Here is a 10,227-nt window from a genome sequence, read left to right as displayed (position 1 = left end):
TTTTTTAAAAGAAATGGAAAAAAAGACATTTAGTGTTACAATATAGCATAACCCTGTTAGGAAAGCATTTAGGATTTCCACATTTACTCCTCTCTCCTCTTACTCTTTCCATATTACAAACTGGGACCAAATGAGGCCCTTTCTCAACATGATCAGTTAAGACAAGTCCGAAACCTGGTTGAGTCCTTTGGTAACCATCATAATACTCACAAGGAAATAAATATTCAGTTCCACAGCATTTGCAAGACACACGTTCTTTACAACAGTTAATATTATGAGATATTTGTCTTGTTTTGTTACTAAGGCAGCCTATGTTAAAGGGTCTGTTCTCAAATACAGGAAGACCTTTACAAGAAATGCACGCCACAGCAGCTGCGAAGCTGCATTTTAACCTTTCCTATGCAAACACACTTAATCTGCGAAGTCATGTGCTGCATTTGTTGTGCTCAAAATGTTTTACTCCATAAAGTGTAGCAATTAAGATATTCATTCCTATTTCAAAAGTTTAAATGCACATGAGTTAGAGAAAACACTCTTAAAACTGAGTTCGGAAAGAGAACAGTCTCCCTTTGCCTCACAGAGATTTTGAGCCTGCATTTAACAGTAGTACTGAGCTGATGCACATACCATTGCCCTTTTTGTAGCTTGGCAATGGTCAAATAGTGGCAATTTGATATGGTTCAGCCCCACACATAACCCAAGCATAACAAAATAACAATCTTTGTGTATCCCTTCTTTCTTCCTATAAGAGTACTTTTTAATTTTTTGTTTAATTTTTTTTTTTTTAACATAGAGATACCAAACTCACTTACTCAAGCTTCTCTGCCCCCTGACATGGAACTTACATTACAGGTAGGTTACACTCCCTTTGCTACTTGCAAAAGCTTCTATTGTGGCATTTTCCCCCCCAAAGACTATCTCCTTGACCAAGGTGAATAATACAAGAATATCATCTTTCTGGGGGTTGGGGGGGGGTGTGAAGTAATAAAAAAAATATTTAATTGAAACGACAAATACAAGTACAAACTGTAAAAGCTGTACAGGCATTTAAAGCCTCTCTCTGGCCCCTGAGATGATTTAATAGGGCCAAACAAGTCATCCTTTGTCTTTTCTCTTTTCAAAAAGAAGTGTCATAGAGCAACATCACAGAGTCTGCTCAAACAAAAGTGAAAGAGATTTGTTGAAATATGGATACAATTTGGACCAGGAAAACACCCCTATTCATAGGATGAAAATGCCTGCTCCAGTGGACAATGGAGAATATATTGTTCTGTCACTGGAATAGCACTTAAAAGTTTGAAAATACCTTATGACTGATGAACAATGATAGGAGTCTAATGCAAGCTATAGACAAACAAGATTTTGACAAGGTACATTGATAATGCATAAATTGGATCATCCAATATTAGTTATGAGTGTGAACCGTTCAGTTCCTTACAGGGTGGTTGCAAGATCGTGGTAGGACTGGTATTAGCTAAATTGTTTCCTCAATTATTCCTTTTGCTAGAGGTCAATAGTAAAGATTGATCAATAATACTGAGCATCAAGACTCTTTGGGCACAAGTTGACTTACTTTGCATCTGACTGTAATATAAATGACTTTGGAAATAGATTGTGATATCCTGTACCTGCCAGACCTAAATGAAGAGGCATGCCTTCTCTGGCATGTTTGAATAGCTCTACATCAAAGTTAGAGGAACTGTTGTTGTTAGAAAAGGCAGCTATTACAGTCCAGAATGGACTGATGATAAGACTTTAAAATTTAGTTGACTCTATTTTCAGATTGCTTTATTTAGACATATCAACTTGAAACATACAGAAGGCAATTTTCCCTTTCAGACAGTGATGTAGTCCAGTTGTTGTTGTTGTTAGGGGCCATCAAGTCAAGCACAACTCATAGTGACCCTATGAACAAAAGATCTGAACCTTTTGTTCTATCTTTTCTATCCTGTGCCATCCTCACGCTTTCCGACACACAAGAGCACATTACAGCAGTCACTGCATCAATCCACCTGTTTGAGGGTCTTCCTCTCCTTCACCGACCCTCTACCATTCCTAGCATCATGTCCTTCGCCAAGGAATAGCCCCTCCTAGCAACATGCCCAAAGTATGTGAAGCAAAGCCTCATTATTCCTGCCTCCAAAGAACACTTCAGCTGCACCCTCTCCAAGATATATCTGTTCATTCTCTTTGCCATCTGTGGAATGTTCAGTGCTCTTCTCCAACACCACAGCACAATCTATCAATTATTACGTCATCCTTATGCACTGTCCACCTCTTAGATGCATAGGAAGTGATCAGGAAGACTATGGCCAAATCAGATACATCTTAGTCCTGACATCATTACTCCTCAATAATTTGGAGAGGTCTCTAACTACAGATTTTCTCAGTGCAGTATGTCTCCTTATTTCCTGACTGCTGATAGTAAAGGTGTTAATTGTGGGTCCAAGCAAGGTGAAGTTTTTGACAGTTTCACTCTCTTCTTGGTCCATCAATCCTCTCCTTCTCTCCCTGGTATTCTCCTTCCAATGAATACCTCAAATCATTCCGTGATAACCTACTTGATCACAAGTCATTCTTTATACAACTGTTGCCACTTGGTGTCACTGTTGAAACATAGGGAATATAGTCTCCAGGTAAATCCCTGTAATACAACACTGTTGCTGAATAATAGGGGCTGTGATTAGTCACATAAACTGCTGAGAACATCTTTGGTGATCTGGAAACACTGCCTTCTTTCATTACTTGACTAGCAGTAGTTTCTCCAGAGGAAGAATATATTTCACCATGTATCTATGGTAATTCTAGGTATCTCTGATGGTCTAGATCTCAGGAAGTTGTGCTGCTAACCCAAAGGTGATGTCTCTGGAGGTTCAAATTCACCAGTGGCTCTGAAGGAGATAGATAAGCAATCTCCTCTCATGTGATTTTGAACCTTGAAAAATCTGCTGGAGAGTCAGTAACTAGCGGTTTCCTGCTCAACAGCAATGTCTTTTTTTTTAGAGATGGTAATTCTAGGTGCCTTCACTCATCGGTCAGTTTGCTGCATTGTTGTGGCTTATGTCTTGTTGCGATGCAGCAAATATGTCACTGATATTTCAAAGACCACTGAAATAGATGAGGAAGAGAACTGCTTAAGTGGAATATATGATTAGGTATTATTTGCATGACAGAAGTCCAGAATAAGAGATTCACAGTAAAGTGGACTGACTTGGGGGTGGGGAATTGTATAACAATGAAAGATTTTTTTTTTTCAAAAGGAAAAGCTAAATGGTGGGGAGGGGTGGACAGGGAGGAAAATGTGCAGTAATGAATAAATGGAAATCCATATTCTCTATAAACTTTCGTTAAAATCTCAATTTAAAAAAACCCCAAAACAAAAAGCCAATACCAGCAAGGTCACCCAAGGTGGACAGGTTTCAGCCAATTTTCCAGACTAGGACAGATTGAGAATCAGCATTGGTCATCTACTTTTGAAATAACAGTTTTTCAAAAATTCTGTGGACAATAGGATAACGTCGTTGGATATAATGTCAAAACATGAGTCCTGGAGGTTGCAAGGCTCTCAAAATACAACGGGGGAAGAGCTTCCTTCTCAAAATAGAGTTCCCCATAATGATGCAGCTAGAGTAAATTTTCACCTGTCAAAAACCTTCATTTGGTAATGTGGCAATATTAAAAATATGGAGAAATTTCTACAAATCTCCATTAATAATTGGAACATGGAATATAAGAAGCACGAATCTAGGAAAATTGGAAATTATAAAAAATGAAGCAGAACACATAAAGTCAGAGACCCTAAGCATCTTTGAGCTGAGAGGAACTGGTATAGGCCATTTTGAATCAGAAAATCACATGATTTATTAGTTTTGAAATAACAAATAAAAGAAGAATTATGTGGAATTTATTATCAAAAGAACATTTCAGGGTCTATGCTGAAGCATAATGCTATAAGCGATAGGATACTATGCATACTCATACAAGGAAGTCTTGTTAATAAAACCGTTATTCAAATATACCCATCAGCCATGAAAGTCAGAGATGAAGAAACTGAAGATTTCTACCAACTTTATGCAATCAAGATGCATTAATAATAATTGATGATTAGAATGGAAAGTTGGAAACAAAGAGGAAAACCTGTTAGTTGGAAAATAGAAACTTGGTGACAGAAAAGGAGTTGGAAATGGCATAACAGAATAAAAGGAATGATTTTTTTATTGCAAATGTTTTTAAAATATACAAACAGCAACTATATACATGGAATTCGTCTGATGGAATCAGGTTGACTACATTTTGTTGACAAAGGAGAAGTTCTAAATCTGCACTCAAACTTAGACCGGGGCCTGACTGTGAAACAGATAATTAACTAACTATCCTATGCAAGTTCAAATGGAAGTTGAAGAAAATGAAAACAAGTCCAAAAAACTAAAATATGACCATGAGTGTACCTCAATTGAATTTCAAAATCATCTTAAAAAAGATTTGATGCATTGAACACTAATGACCAAACACCCAGCATGTTGTGAAATAATATCACAGATGTCATCTGAGAAAAAAAGCAAAAGGTCATTACAAAGACAGAGAAGATAAAAAAAGTTGCATTGGAATGAAAAGAAGCCAAGACAAGAAAAAAAATGAGGAGGTAAAAGAATAACACATATTTCAAAGGACAGGTGAGGAAGACAAAGCAAATTATAATAAAATATGCAAACAACTGGACTTAGAAATCCAAAAGGAAAGAATATGTTCGGCATTTCTCAAGCCAAATAAAAAAAAGAACAAATTCAAGCCTGGAACTGCAGCACTGAAGGGTTCCATGAAAAAAAAGCTTGAAAGATGTTGCTGTATTGTTTATGTGCCATTGATTGAACAACCACTCATAGTGACCCTGTGAGATCATCCAGAGTCTTCCTCTTCTGTGATGAGATTTTTACCCTTCCAAGCATGATATCCTTCTCTAAGAACTGGTCCCTCTTGGAAACATCCCCAATATATGTGAGACAGAGCTTCACAATCTTTGCCTCCAAGGAGTAATTTGGTTTTGCCAACTCCAGGACAAACCTGTTTGAATCTTGGTAGTATGTTCAATATTCTTCTCCAGCACCACAACTCAAAGGCATTGATTCTCTTTCAGTCATACTTAGTCATTGTACAGCTCTCAGATGTATAGCAAGTAACTGAGAAGACCATAGTCTGGATCAGGTGAACCTTAGTCTCTAAACTGGCATCTTCCCTTTTTAGCACTCTGGAGAGAGCTTTAACAGCAGATTTTCCTAGTGCAACTCATTTTTTTATTTCCTAAAAGCAGATGGAAGGAGTAGACAGAGTCATTGTACCAGAAAGAATTGGCTGAAATAGAATAGTTTCAAGAAATAACATATGAGTAAGAGACAATGCTGATGAAGGAGGAAGTGTAGGCTGTTTTGAAAGACTTGGCAAAAAAATAAAGGCCCAGAACCTGATGGTATACCAATTGATGTATTTCAGCAAACAGATGTTGCCCTGCATGTGCTCACCAAGTTGTGCCAAGAAATATGGAGGACAACTACTTGGCCAATTGACTGGAAGAGATTCATATTTATTCCCATTCCATAAAAAGGTGACCTGACAGAGCGTGGAAGTTATCAAACAATATCATTAGTATCACACACTAGCAAAATCATGCTGAAGATTATCCAGAAAAGACTTGAACAGTACATTAACAGAGAACTACCAGAAATACAGGCTGGGTTTAGAAAATGTCATGGCATTAGGGACATTATTGCCAAGGTCAGATGGATTTTGGCAGAAAGCAGGGAGTACCAGAAGAATGTCTATCTGTTTTTATTGACTATGCAAAGGCATTTGACTGTGTGGATCACAACAAATTGTGGCTAACTTTGAGAAGAATGGGAATCTCAGAACACTTGATTGTGCTTATAAGAAACCTATACTTGGACCAAGAAACAGTCCTCCGAACAGAGCAAGGAAACACTGCATGTCTCAAAATCAAGAAAGGAATGTGTCAGGGAAGCAGCCTATCCCTGTACCTTTTCAATCTGTATGCACAATAAATCATTCAGGAAGCAGGGATTTATGAGGAGGAGTGTGGTATCAAGATTAGAGGAAGACTTATTAACAATCCACAATATGTAGATGCACATCCTTGCTTGCTGAAACTGAAGACCTGAAGCACTTGCTGCAAAAGGTCAAGGACTATAGTCTTCAATATGGATTGAAGCTCAACATCAGAAGACAAAGATTCTCATCACTGGGCCAGTTGGAAGCACCATAATAGATGGAGATGAGATTGAGGTTGTTAGCAATTATAGCTTGCTCAGATCCACAATCAACACTCTTAATACTAGCAGTTAGGAAATCAAAAGACAAATTGCATTGGGAAAATCTGCTGTCATGGTCCTCTTCAGAGTGCTGAAGCACAGCAATGTCAGTCTAGATACAAAAGTGTACCTAATCCAGGCCACGGTCTTCTCAATTACTTGTTATGCTTCAGAGAGTTGGACAATAACTAAGGATGACTGAAGAAAAAGAAATGCCTTCGAGTTGTGGTGCTGCAGAAGAGTCTTGAGTGTACCTTGGACTGCCAAGAAAACAAATCGGTCTGTCTTGGAGAGGGTGAAACCAAGTCTTTCGTTGGAGGCCAGGATTTTGGATTGACATACTGCCTAACACATTTTGCTTAAGCATAACAGAGCTCAAGAGGATGATAGAGGATAGGGCAATATTTAGATCTGTTATTCATGGAGTTGCTACAAGTTATAGTCAAATTGATGACTCCTAAGAGTTCTAGTGGCCTATTGGCCTAAGAGTTGTGCTGACAGCCCAAAGGCGTGCAGTACAAATCCATCAGCTGCTCCATTGAAGAAAGATGAGTAGTGTCCTTCTATGTGATTTATTGCCTCTTAAAAGCCACAGGGTTTTCAAATATGGGTTGAGTTTGACTCCACAGTATATGACAATAATTCTGGGCTATTGTATGCCTGAACACCAGCCTTTACCCCACTTTTGTACACACAATTTAAAACTTAGAAGAGATTCCTTAAGGTTAAATATAAAGCCATTTTATGAAGTCTACACATATTCCCTAGGAAGGTTGAGTTTGGAAAAGTTCAGTTTCTACTATGATTATTTCAAATTACTTCTTTTCTATTCCATCTTTTTAAATTAAAACCCAAAATAAAGTAATTTTTTTCTACATAATTCTGTCTCAATGCCTTTTATATTGATCTTATCTCTTTTTTCCTAAGGATGAATAATATTTATATTTTGAAAAGCATAATTTGTGGAGGGACAAATAAGAGGATATTAAATGATTCAGGAAGCATTTAAAGAAAATGGAAGGAGTATACAATGTCACAGCACCAAAAAGACTTGTTTGACACAGAAGAATTTCATGAAACAATGTGTTATCAATAAATAGCCTATGGTAATGAAGAAGAAAGTTCAAGTTGTTCTGAAGGAATTGGCAAAAAAAATCAAGACTTCAAAAATTGACAGTATACCAACTGATATATTTCAACAAACGGACACTGACCTGGATGTGCTCACCAAGTTGTGCCAAGATAATCAGGAGGACAACCATCTGGCCAACTGACTGAAAGAGATACATATTTATTCCCTTTCCCAAAAAAAGATGACCTGACAGAAAGTGGAAATTATATAACAAAATTATTAAAATCACATACAAGCAATATATCCTGCTAAAAATTACCTGAAAATGACTGGAGAACTGTCAGTTGTGCAGGCTGGGTTTAAAAGAGACCATGGCACTAAGGATATTAGAGCCAATGTTAGATGGCTCTTGGCTGAAAGCAGAGAATATCAGAGAAATGCCTATATGTGTTTCATTGACTATGACTGTGTGGGTCTCAAAAAACTGTGGCTAATTCTGAGAAGAATGAGAATTCCAGAACACTTGATTGTGCTTATACAGAATCTATGCTTGAACCAGGAGGCAGTCATCAGAACAGAGCAAAGAAACACTTGATGGTTGAAAATCAGGAGAAATATACACCAGAGATCCATCTTATCTCCATTCATTTTCAATCTATATGCAGAAAAGATTATACAGGAGGCTGGGTTCTTTGAAGAGGAATGTGACATCAAGATTGAAGAAAGACTCATCAACAACCTACACCATGCAGAAGACACATATTTCCTTGTTAAAATTGAGGAGGACGTGGGGCATTTGCTAAAGAAGGTCAAGAACTGCAGTCTCCAATATGGATTAAAGATCAACATCAAGAAAACGAAGATTCTCACCACTGAGTCAATTGGTAGTGTCATGATAGACAGTAAGTAGATTGAGATTATTAACAGCTTTAGCTTGCTTCGCTCCACAATCAACTCTAGGTACCAGCAGCAAGGTAATCAAAGACAAGTGGTATTGGGAAAATATGCTGTCAGGGGCCTTTCTAGAGTACTGAGAAACAACAGTGTCAGTCTAGGGACTAAGATGCACCTGATGCAGGCCTCGGTCATTGCAATTACTTGCTTCAGAAATCTAGATGACTAAGGATGATAGGAGAATAAATGATGCGTTTGAGTGGCGATGTTGAAGAAAAGTATTGAATATACAATGATCTGCTAGGAAAACAAACAGATTTGTCCTAGAGAGGGTGAAACCAGGCTGCTCCTGGAAGGCAAGAATTTTGAAGCTCTGTCTGACATTCTTTGGGAAATCTGGAAGGAGGATCCAGTCTTTGGAGAGGGACATCATGCTTGGAAAGGTGGAGGGACAGTGTAGATATAGATTGACTCAGTGACTGGGACAATGGGGGTAGGTGTGTCAGAGCCAAAGAGATTGGCTCAAGGTATAGTAGGTTTCAGACCTGTTGTACATAGAGTCACTATGAGTCACGAGTGATTCAACAGCATATAACAACAACAAAGGGGGGGGAGGCTATGTATGTAATTCTTTCTACTTTACCTCAAGAACTACTTTACATAGATTAAGTTGTTTTGCATGGATTAAAGCAGTTCAATACTAAGAAGATAGTCACCAAATTGTAACTAAGAAATAATTTATGTTGAAGGGTGGTTAAAGGAAATGGGATAGATCTGGTGTGAAAAACAATGTATTCAAACTTTGTAAGTAAACCAGTATAAAATACAAATTTTATTCAAAAAGAAAATAAGTAATTGGTGTCAATCGTGCTTCCCTTATAATTAGTCTGAGTACTCAAAATTAAAAAGTAAGTGATATTTCAAATAAAATTAACAATTCAGTAGCAGCTGTTTCCATTGTAATTTATGATATGCAATGTTCTTTCTCATAGGAGTTATTTCTGTATCTTCAAGAATTGAAGCTCAAGAATAAATGAGCTAAAGAATATGCTGAGCATGGATTTGAGAATCAGGAAATGATTAAGCCATAAAAGAACTTGATTAAGTGTCTTGTTTGTTCTGTACCTACAAGAATATAGACATAAGCTCAAGTCAATAAAGAAAAAATAAATTTGCAAATAATTTAATACTGTAGTTGAACTATGGATTATCTTCTACTGGTTCTCAACAACTAGTAAGCCATTTATCTTCAGGGCTTGTCTGTGATTTCTGTAAAACCACTATACCTGCCATGACCCTGGCATGGGAGGGTTATTAATGAAAACTAGTACTAAATTTAAACAAGTACAACTTTGAAAATCATTCAAAGATGGCTATATCAGTATAAAGACAGGGAACTATCTTTCAGAAGTTCAAATTGGATTCAAAAGAGGTCATGGCATCAGGAATATTATTGGTTATGCCAGATGGATCTTGACTGGAAGCAGAAAATAACAGGAGAATATCTATTTGTGCTTTATTGATGATGTAAGGGTATTTGTGTGGATCATAACAAATTATGATTAACATTAAGCATGGGAATCCAGAACGTTTAATTGTGCTCATGTGAAAACCATACTTCGACCAAGAAGCTGTTGTGTAAAACAGAGCAAGAGAACATTGCATGGCTTAACATTAAGAAAAGAGTGCCGCAGGATTGTATCCTTTCTCTATAACTATTGTATCTTTATACTGAGAAAAGTATTCAAGAAACTGGACTTTAACAGGATGAGGAAGAATGTGGTTTCCAGATTGGAAGAAGACTCATCAGTAACCTTCAGTATGCAGATGACACAATTTCACTTGCTGAAAGTTGGTAGGACTTGAAACACTTGCTGCAAGAGATCCAGTCCTGCAGCTCTCAATATGGATTATGGCATTGACACTCAATGTCAAGAAAAG

The sequence above is a fragment of the Elephantulus edwardii genome, unplaced genomic scaffold, assembly GCF_000299155.1.
Source record: "Elephantulus edwardii isolate Elephantulus edwardi_28Jun2011 unplaced genomic scaffold, EleEdw1.0 scaffold00059, whole genome shotgun sequence".
Lineage (NCBI taxonomy): Eukaryota > Metazoa > Chordata > Mammalia > Macroscelidea > Macroscelididae > Elephantulus > Elephantulus edwardii.
Note: the sequence above shows the minus strand (reverse complement) of the source record.